This window comes from Alligator mississippiensis, chromosome 9 (assembly GCF_030867095.1).
Source record: "Alligator mississippiensis isolate rAllMis1 chromosome 9, rAllMis1, whole genome shotgun sequence".
In the NCBI taxonomy this organism is placed as follows: domain Eukaryota; kingdom Metazoa; phylum Chordata; order Crocodylia; family Alligatoridae; genus Alligator; species Alligator mississippiensis.
The window spans coordinates 4,246,034-4,255,830 of NC_081832.1; positions in this window are offsets into that span (position 1 = coordinate 4,246,034).

Below are 9,797 nucleotides of genomic sequence, written 5' to 3' on the forward strand. Positions count from 1 at the left end.
GCAGGGGGGTATGGGGGGGGTTGGGGAGTGGCAGGGGGGGTGTTCCCGGGGCTGTGGGGGGTGAGGACCTGGCCCAGATCCCTGCGGCTTGCTAGTCTGGCTTTGCACCGGAGCAGGTTGCACATCTCCGGGAGGCGCACGCAGGAGCCGTGCCACCCAGAGCCGTGTGACCTGCTTCGGTGCAAAGCCGGACTAGAGAGCCACGTGGTCCAGAGTGGGGCAGAGGCAGGAGCCAGCAGGAGCTGAGTGGCACGAGCAGCCCCAGGGCCAGCAGGACCCGACTGGGCTTGGTGCACGGTCCCCCCGCTGCTGCTGTGAAAGGTAGGTTACGGGCCCTGGGCGGGGGGGCTGGGGCCCTCCAGCGTGGAGCTGGGACCCTGGGCAGGGGGGCTGGGGCCCTCCAGGTGGGAGCTGGGACCCTGGGTGGGCAGGGGGGCATTCTATGTGCTGGGAGGGGGCTGTACCCTGTGGGGGCCAAGGGACCCACCCCTCCTGAGCAGCGCCTCCCCACACACCCACAGTCCCTCCAGCAATTGCCCCACACCTACCCACAGACCAACCCACATCCCTTCACACACACACACACCACCACCCACCTTCCCCCACACCCCTTCTAACCTTCTTCCTGCAAACACCACATCCCCCCATTACACACTCATCATGTGCAAAGAAAACCAAAAGCACACATCAACACAGGTAGGCATTTAGAACGTATTGTACCACGATGATAGAGACACTGGTAGGCTTCCACATTGCTTTAACATTGTAAATATACCAATAAAGCATTGCCCAACTGATCGCTGTCTCTCTCTCTCTCGGGGTGTGTGTGTGTGTGTGTGTGTGTGTGTAGAGTGGTTTTTTGTTTTAACTGTGGAAGAACATGGATTTTTGGGTATTTTTAAAAATGGATTTGGGATGCAGTAGTCCAGCTGGCACAAGGAGTAGTGTCCCAGGTTCCAAGTGGCTGGGCCCCAGAAGCTCCTGAGAGCAAGTAGCCCTGAGCTACTTGCCAGGGCAGCTTTTTGTACGGATAAGGCCAGGACAGGGCAGCTTTTTATACTGCTGGGGACAGCACAGGTGCTGCCCCGGGCTCTACCTTGGCTGCAGATCCGGGAGGAGCCAGGCAGGGTTATTTTGCCCTAAGTAGCACAATTTGCTCCACAACAAAGTACATGTCCTAGTACATGCGCTGAGGCAAAAAGCCCCTGCTCAGATTTGCACTGCTTCTAGTTGAGCTGCTGCAAGCACATGTGCTTGCATCTGTGGACACACCCATGGAGACCAGTCTTCAACAGCAGCTAGGGTTTAAGCTCTAGTTAATCGGGAAAGGGAGAGCGAGTTAGTTGAAGGTTAGGCTCAGTCACAGTGGTAACTCTAGAAAAAATCTCTTTTTCTTCATTCTGCCTTTCAAAAACAAGGTGCATATTAGCTTCCAGGATGAGCTGCATGCGACAAAATACAGTTTTTGCCATGGCAAAGATGTAGCAGATGGTGTTAACACTCAGGATCTGGTATTATTAGCTGCTACCTTATACACATGGAACACAGTATTTAACCGAGTGTGAAAACTGCACTACTATCAGAACCACTGATACAGGATCTGACTGTGACTTTGGAGAACAGGAAACAGGCATGCTCAATTCCAAAGACTAGGATAAGTCCAATAATAATAATCCCAAATCTTAACATTACCATACAGAAATAGAAGAGGAAGCGTGCCTAGATGTCTATCGCGTTGAAATCACAAGCATTTGTTGAATTGCAAGGACCTTTATTAAGAGTCTAGACCCTCCATTTTATCATGAGAAGAAAGCTGGTCAAATCCCTCATAAGTAGCAAAAGGAAATTTAGGGCATGAAAGTTCCCTGGACATTGCCTGGGAACAAATCCTCCCGGTTAATCGGCTTCAGGTTCAGATGCTATGAGAACAAGCCAGGGATTGTGCCCAGTCTGAACTTTGCACTTCTGTTCAAACACAGAGCCTCCTCCGATGGTAGAGCATGAGCTTTCGGTTGTTTCCTAGTGAGGTTCCTCATTCCCACTTCTATTTGTCCGGTACCCATATCTAAAAATGTTTATCAAGTTAAAGTAAATCGAGAAAAGAAAACTTTATCCTATGTGATCAGAAACTATGTCTTTCTTGAGGTTGAGCCAAAAGCTGATCTCCTTATCAATCTGAGTAGCTTTGTTTTTACTCAGAAGGATAGTTAATATTCAAATACAATTAATGAAATGGTTTAAAAAAATCAGAGGAAGAGCCCAAAGTCCCAGTATCCACCATGTACAAACACGTTTAATGGCTCAGAGCTTGGCACAGGGACCTTCTCTTCCTCAGAAGGTAGATCTCCTTTTATGAATGAAATTGTGATAGGATCAGAAGTATCATGGGAAAAAATGCACCTTCCTCTTCTTCACACTTACCTCCCTTTTAAAGAACATTTTTGTCACGTGGAAAACTTTAGAAAGACACAATGGGGTGTTAATCCTGGCCAGTTTCCATTTTGAGTAACTGCAATCTGTCTACCCTTTAATTCTTGGTATCTCTCAGCAACATATGGTACTTTTATCATTTCCTGTCCCTAAAGTATTGGGCTATGCTGATATGTAGAGATGAATGGCTACCATTTTTTATCCACCCTGGCCTATTGTCTACAATTTCTGCAAACAAGACCAAAATGGAAATATAAACATTGAGTTAGCTTCCAAACCTGGCAAAGTTGGGAGTTTCCTTTTATTGAATTTGGGGTTTTTTTGCATGCATCTTTCCTTGTTTGTTCTCCCTTCTTTTTACCCTGCAGCCCAGTTTTGCCATACAATATGAGGAAAGGAAAAAGAGAGAGAAAAATGGAGGGATTAGGGGAGGACCAAATTCCACAACTTAGTTTTTACCCCCCCTCAAATCTGCAATTTGTTTTCATGCAAAAAAATTCAGCCTCCTCAAGCTTTCAAAATGTTCCATGCAAGATGCTTAATGTTTTACAGGCAATTCAAAAAAGAAAAAAGAGAAAAACAGTACACAGAAAAAAACTGAAGAAACCCTGAGGTCTTCAAAGTTTTTCTTGAGACACCTTGACACTTGCAATGACAGCCTCCCCTCCCTGCTGCAATTCGGATGGCGAGAAGTGACAGCATGCCCGAGTCATTTAGCTTTAGGAGGTTTCATGTCAGCTAGGACTCGGTCAGTTTGGAAAAAGGGTTGAGAATAAGGATTGGGAATGACAGGTGGAGTGAGACGCTGGGGCCGGGCAGCTAAGAATGACTCTTGGAGCTAGCAACAAGGAGTGGTGGTTGAGAGAGACTTTCATCCTTTTTCCCCTCTCTGAGCAGGATTTGGTTGATGTCTTCATGGAGGAAGTTAACAAGACATCATAATCTCTCCCTAATCATCTCCTACTCCTGTCTCTGACATTGGGCTCTCTCACAGCTCCTCTGCTTCCGTCCCTCTATGTCCCCGTGTGCCTGATAGAGGGAAAATAGGGGGGAAATGAATTTTAGAAAATACACATGCTAGAATGGCATGCTCATAAGTATATATTACAGGGCAGAGTTAAGGCTGTGTTTGGGGCCCTTGCCTGTACAGTTAGCATGTTTAAGTGGCTTTAACTTGGAGTTCTCTGGGCTTGTAATATTTGAGTTTTTGAATGATTACAACATCCTTGAAATGGTTTTTGCCTGTAAGTTACTGAGACAAACTGTCATTCCATCTTAATGGAGGTTTGGGTTGGTTTTTTTTACTAGGATTAGCTAGAATAGGGCATTTGTGGAAAGGGGTAGCTGGGGAATTCTGGAACTGATGTGCACATGGTATTTTGAAGTGGACACGTGGTGGAGGGAGGAAGAAAGTCGCAGAGTGGATGGAGTAAGAGCAGCACAAACCTCTCAAGGCAGTGGCAGGCTAGGACTAGTCAGAGCTGAGAAGTTAATAGGGATAGCAGAGCAGGCCCCAGGATAAAGGCAGTCTTAGGGAAGCAAAAGAAACAAGAAGCAAAGAAAAGAGATGAAGCCAGAAAAAGGATCTGCTGCAGCAGGTTGGAGTGAGAGCAGAGGAAGAATATCAGAGACCACCATATCCCCCAGAACATAGCTCCTGGATCCCTCTCTCTCTGAGAGTATGCTTAGTATGAAAGGAGTAAGACGATGCATTTTGATTTTAGTATCAGAAAATAGGAATCGCTCATCTACATGAGTGCACAAAGCAAGAGAAAACGTAAGGGATGAATTCCTAGCTCCATGGAAGTCAGTGGGAATTGACTTTTCTGAAGTCAAAATTTCACCCAATCAATTTTCTTCATTCTTTGCTGAAGGGTTATCCATAAAGTCAGGGGTATGCCGATTTGGGATAGCAACCTTGATTTGCTAGAAAAGGGAATGCCATGCCGTCCACTGTTACTCCAATCAGTGCCTTTTTAAACAGATTTCTATAAAATGTATCCAGCCAAGAGAAAAATGCATATTTTGCTTTCTGATTTTTCTCTCTTCTGCCACACCTTAAACACATAGTGCATCTACTCTAGTCTAAATAGCATTTATTTAAACAAAAAATACCTAATGACATTCAACAGAACTGCCATTGTCTCATGGCTCACGTGAGCTCTATTACTCTGCCATTAATTTCTGTTAAAAAAGGATTTGTCAGGCATTGTGATAAATCTAATGGGGCTCATCCTGCTTTCTAATCGGTGGAAAATCGGTCATCAAGAAACATGGAACGTCCAATTTTCCAATTAAACCTTGCTGTAGCTTGGAGCTTGTTTATTTTTCGTGGAGATGTGTCCAGCTGCCTGAATGGCATTTGCATGAATGGCAAGGAGGCATATGCTTGGGCTGTTTAGATTAGCAGGTGTCTATTTTTTCTCCCAAATGAATTCAGAGCAAGTTTCATATGATAGAATAGATATTGGACAAGAGAGATGAGGATGAAAGAGAAAGTAATATAGAAGACCACCCTGAAGGACACGTGGAAAAATATATGGAAACAGATGGAAAATGACCGGCTCTGCCCTAAGACGTGAACAGAGATGAACGGTCCTCCCAATTTAATGGAAACAAGCAGATGATGGCAACAAAAACCACCAATAACAAACACGGAGAAACGGGGTGGTAATTTGTAGCGGTCATCCACCATCCAGCTGAGCATCTTCTGTTACGGCATCACGATGAGGCTGTCTTACCATGAGCAGCATGCGGGTGCTGGGGTGATTATATTTAACAGGTCACGCTTTTCATACGAGGTTTCAGTCCTTCCATGTGAATTCGCAGGACAGCATGACAATGCCATGTAGACAGGGGAGGGGAAAAGAAGAAAGGAAACCATGTAGCCATGTTCCCATGGAATTCACTTCTATTTCTTTTTGACATCAAGTTATGGATACCCAAGTCAGGCTCATTTCTTTGTCACATCCCATCAAAAAAAATGCAGAACAAAGTCTTCCGTGCAGTGCTGTTTGATTTCTGGGAATTTACACACAGACTCTCTGAGATAGAAGAGAGTTTTAATAGAGAAGGGGAAAATATCCTTAATCCTTGCTTAGGACATGTGTACTCCCTTGTTTCTCTATGCTGTTTTCTCAGAGAAACTGTGTTACTTCCCACCGTGCTGAAGCAGCTGAAGTGAAGACATATATCACTACTCTCCGTTCTGCATCTTGCTGGTATTTCCTTATCTGACAATGATCATGGTGCATGAATCATATTATTTTTAAAATTTATTTCCATCTTAGGCTGAACTTCCACCCTAGCTTTCCACAGTTTGATGGTTCCTTTGCACAAGGGCCTGTTTTTCTGCTGTGCTGCATAACCATCAGCCACACAGAGTATACTGAGAGAAAGGAGTGAAAGGGAGGATCCAATCCTGTTTGTCTACGTTGGTTGCAATAGTCTCCTGCTTATTCAAATCTGGATTTCTCCCCTAATAAAAAAAAAAAATCCTAAATTTACAGTACAGGTTTCCCTCATTTTATGCTGTACATGCACTCCTGGAAAATGGTGTATAATTCATATTTGCATAAAGGAAACCCACTTGACAATGTAACAAATAGGGATACGTTGCAAGACCTCGACTGTACTGACCCCCAGATCCATTTCTACCACTTTTACAACAGCAGACAGTGCACACAAGCACAAGGCGCTATCATAATGGGCATGGCAACTGCAGAAACACGTGTTACCGATCATGAGCGAGGAGCACAGATCTGTGCAGGAGACTATGTTGGTGCGTGTCACTCCCACCATGCACCGCACAAAGCAGCGGACTGCGGGCTTCCACCACATCGATCATATAAGAGTGAATTTACCTCTCATATGGCAAATTTTTTGGTATAAAAAGGGTCATCACATAAGAGCGAATTCTTACATAGAAAACCCGCATAAAGCAAGGGAAACTTGTAATCACCAATAACAGTGAAAAGTGGTATCTTTCATTACTGTATCTTGTAATCATTTTTTATGATTCATCCCCAAATTCATTTTTCAATTGCTCTTTTAGCCACAGTTTATTGAAGGAAGTGACATTCATGAACCCTAGAATAGGTTAAGGAAAAGGAAAGGGGCATTTTTCTTTCCTTTTGGGAAATTTTTGGGCCTATTGCTTTCTTTATTTTCCGCAATTAGATTTTTTTCTCCCAACTACTAGCTTTAATCTCACAATTCTGTCCTTTTTGCCTTGTACTTTTGGGTCGTATTCCTTCTGTTTAATTCCAGAGATTATCCAGGGCATAGACTGACAACTAATAATAATAGGCATCTGTCTGTCTCATGAGACAATAGATTTGTGCCAAGTGAGGCATCAGCTCGTTGAACGTCTGTAAGCATGGCTCTAAAGCCCAATCCTTGAATGGCAGTCCTTTCTGCACTTATCATATGTGAAGTTTGTATCTAAAGGTAGTGAAGGTAGTCCTGAATGAGATGCGGGGTTCTTTCAGAGGCTTTTCTATAGACTTAGTGCCAACTATGTTGTATGTTAAGGACAAAGACAAAGGGAATTGGGATGGACCAATTCTTACTTGCAAACCAATTGTTACTTGGAAACTAAGACAGAATTAGAGCTCAGACATCCACAAGTGACAAGCTGTTGCACTGATCCCCTACCTTTCTCATCTCTCCTTTGATTACTGGTGGAAAAGAGGACATGAAAAGACTGGATCATTCAACTTGGAGGAACAGAGGATTCATTTTGATCTCTAGCAGCAGACAAATCCAACTACCTGATCATAACCAAAACCTAGCCCTAAGTGGGTTGCAACTTTTAAGGATAGGGAAACTGTCACTATTGCTGTCTGCATCATAATTGTAGCTGATCTAAGGACAAGGTTATTAATATTTAGCCCGTCACTCTTCCTAAGCATTGATATATACTACTTCTAAAAAATCTAACAATAGAGTGCATGCATATAAGATTTACAGTAACTATCTGCCGATACACAGAAAGCTTGACCGGTGTTACCAGAACGCTGAACATCCGTGTTACATAACGGTGAGACTGATTACTGACACCACACGGTTTGGTTCTTGGCAGAGCTTGTGCACATCTCAGGTGACAGAAGTCCTCTGCCACCCCGTTGCTCTGAGCAGCAAAATATCCTGTTGCAAAATATTAGAAATCAGTTCCATGAGCGAATTCTTCCCTAAAGCAGGACTGTGATATAACTTGGAGATCCCCAACCAGCAGCCCCAGCTTTCTTTTGGAGAAATATGCAGCACTGTGGCAATCATTTCTTTTGTTGTTTTCAAATAAAACAATGGGCTAATATAAAACGTAGTGCGGTATTCTGTAGCAGATTATAAGCCATGTGTTAGCTCCAGCAGTTGCACATTATGTTAAATAGGCCTCAACAGTCTGTTCTTTTTATTTTCTTTAGTGCTTTGTTGTATCACTCATATCCTATAACAGCAGATGCTGTATGTGTGTGTCAGGGAACCAATCAAAAAGAGTCAGGTTCAAGCTAAAAAAGAGACTATGGTCATAGAAAAACCCTGAGTGCTGTATGATACCTCTGAAGGGAAGTCAGGTTTCTGGGCATGCATAGCCATGCATTATACAGATGCTCTTTTCAAATATAAGCCTCCTTTATTCCCATTCTCCAGGCAGATGACGGGCACTTGTATTAGGTGATAAGCTACGTGGACCACTGAGCTACCAGAGCATTTGTGGTGCATATTCGACAGCTATGCAATATGCCTGCTTTAGACAGGAGTGGGAGAGAAGAGTCTACGAGCTTTGTACGGTCAACCTCACCGTTTGTTTGCGTGCACAGGGACCAGCAGGTTTTGTCATGGTGTTACAGGCTCCCAGGGCAGTAGAGTATTTGGGTTCTATATTTGGATAGACTTTCTGACCTGCAAGCACATTGCCACTGTTGGAAGCGCCGCATGACTTTAGATTGGCAGTTTCTGCCCAGAAAAGCTTGCATTCACTGGTTGCACAGTGGGGCCTCTGACCCAGCGGAGGTCTTTGAGCACTAACACCAAATAAATGTTAATATAACAATGGCACATGCAGATTCTTCACCGTCATATCAACAAAGAGCATGGTTTGGCTCTGAAATTTTAAAATAAAAACATTAGGATATATCCTATTAGGACAGAAAACATATTAACTTAGACCTTTTGCATTATAATAATAAGCAATTAAAAGTCTGTAAGCTGTCTGGGACAGGGATTGTTTTTGTTCTTTGTGCAGCACCTATCACAGCGTAGCCCTAATCCATGATCGGGGCTCTGCTCTGGGGCATTGCTGCAATACAAATAACAATGAATCTGGTTGCTAAACACTCTACCCATTCCTAAAGCACCGTTATCTACAGGGAGAAGCAGAGCTACAGCGGCTAACAAGTTGGGATTCAGCTGCTAGGACTAAAAGGGCACTGCTTTCAATAATTTTGATCTCATTAGAGAAATGCCAGGCCTTTCTCTAAAGCTACAGGGCTTCAACTCTGACATGGTTTCAGCAGGAACAGACACCTTGCTCCAGCAATATCGGTTTGATTTCTCCACGTACCAGTACTACACACAGGTGAATGACGACGCTCCCTGAAATGTATAGGTTGAAAACCTGGTCCTACTGAAATCAATGGTAGCTTTGCTAATGGGGCTAGTTTTTCCAAGCTAGGAATTTGCATATTATTGTGCCGGAAAACAAAATACATGAGTCAGATCAAAAATTGTCACCATGGTGCTAATGACTGGTCATAAAGGGGTCTCTACAAAGCAAAGGGAAAGGGCGAGATCTGCTAGGCCACAATATCACCTGACATTTATATTCTGTTAAACAGTAAGGTCAGGATTTTTTTGGGTGCTCTCTTTTACTGGACCAGTAACGTCGTTGGGTTAGAGTTAGACAAGCTTTCGACTGCAAGACGTTCTTCGTAGGGTCAAATGACGGCGAGCGGAGCGAGAGAGAAAAGAAAGGAAGCTACTGCTTATGGATCAATAAAGTTCCTGATGCGAGGTTTGCCTAAGGCAGGTAAAATACATCACCGAAGAGATGCATGACAAGCAATCTGATCCCAAAGTGGGTGGCGCTCGCTGAGAACTGCAGCGGCTGCATTTCACTGCAAGGGTAGAGGCTGCATGGACAGCATCCAATCCCAGGGGTGGGGGAACCAGTTTGACCCTTGCAAAAACCTCCCCCCAAAAAAAGGATTGCAAAATTTTAGGGCCCCCAAAAGCTACTCTTCAGCCCAGTTAAAAAAGGATTAAATCAGCCCTAAAAAAAAAAGGATTGCAAAAGTTTAGGGCCCCCAAAAGCTGCTCTTCAGCCCAGTTGAAAAAGGATTAAATCAGCCCTTAAAAAAAAAAAA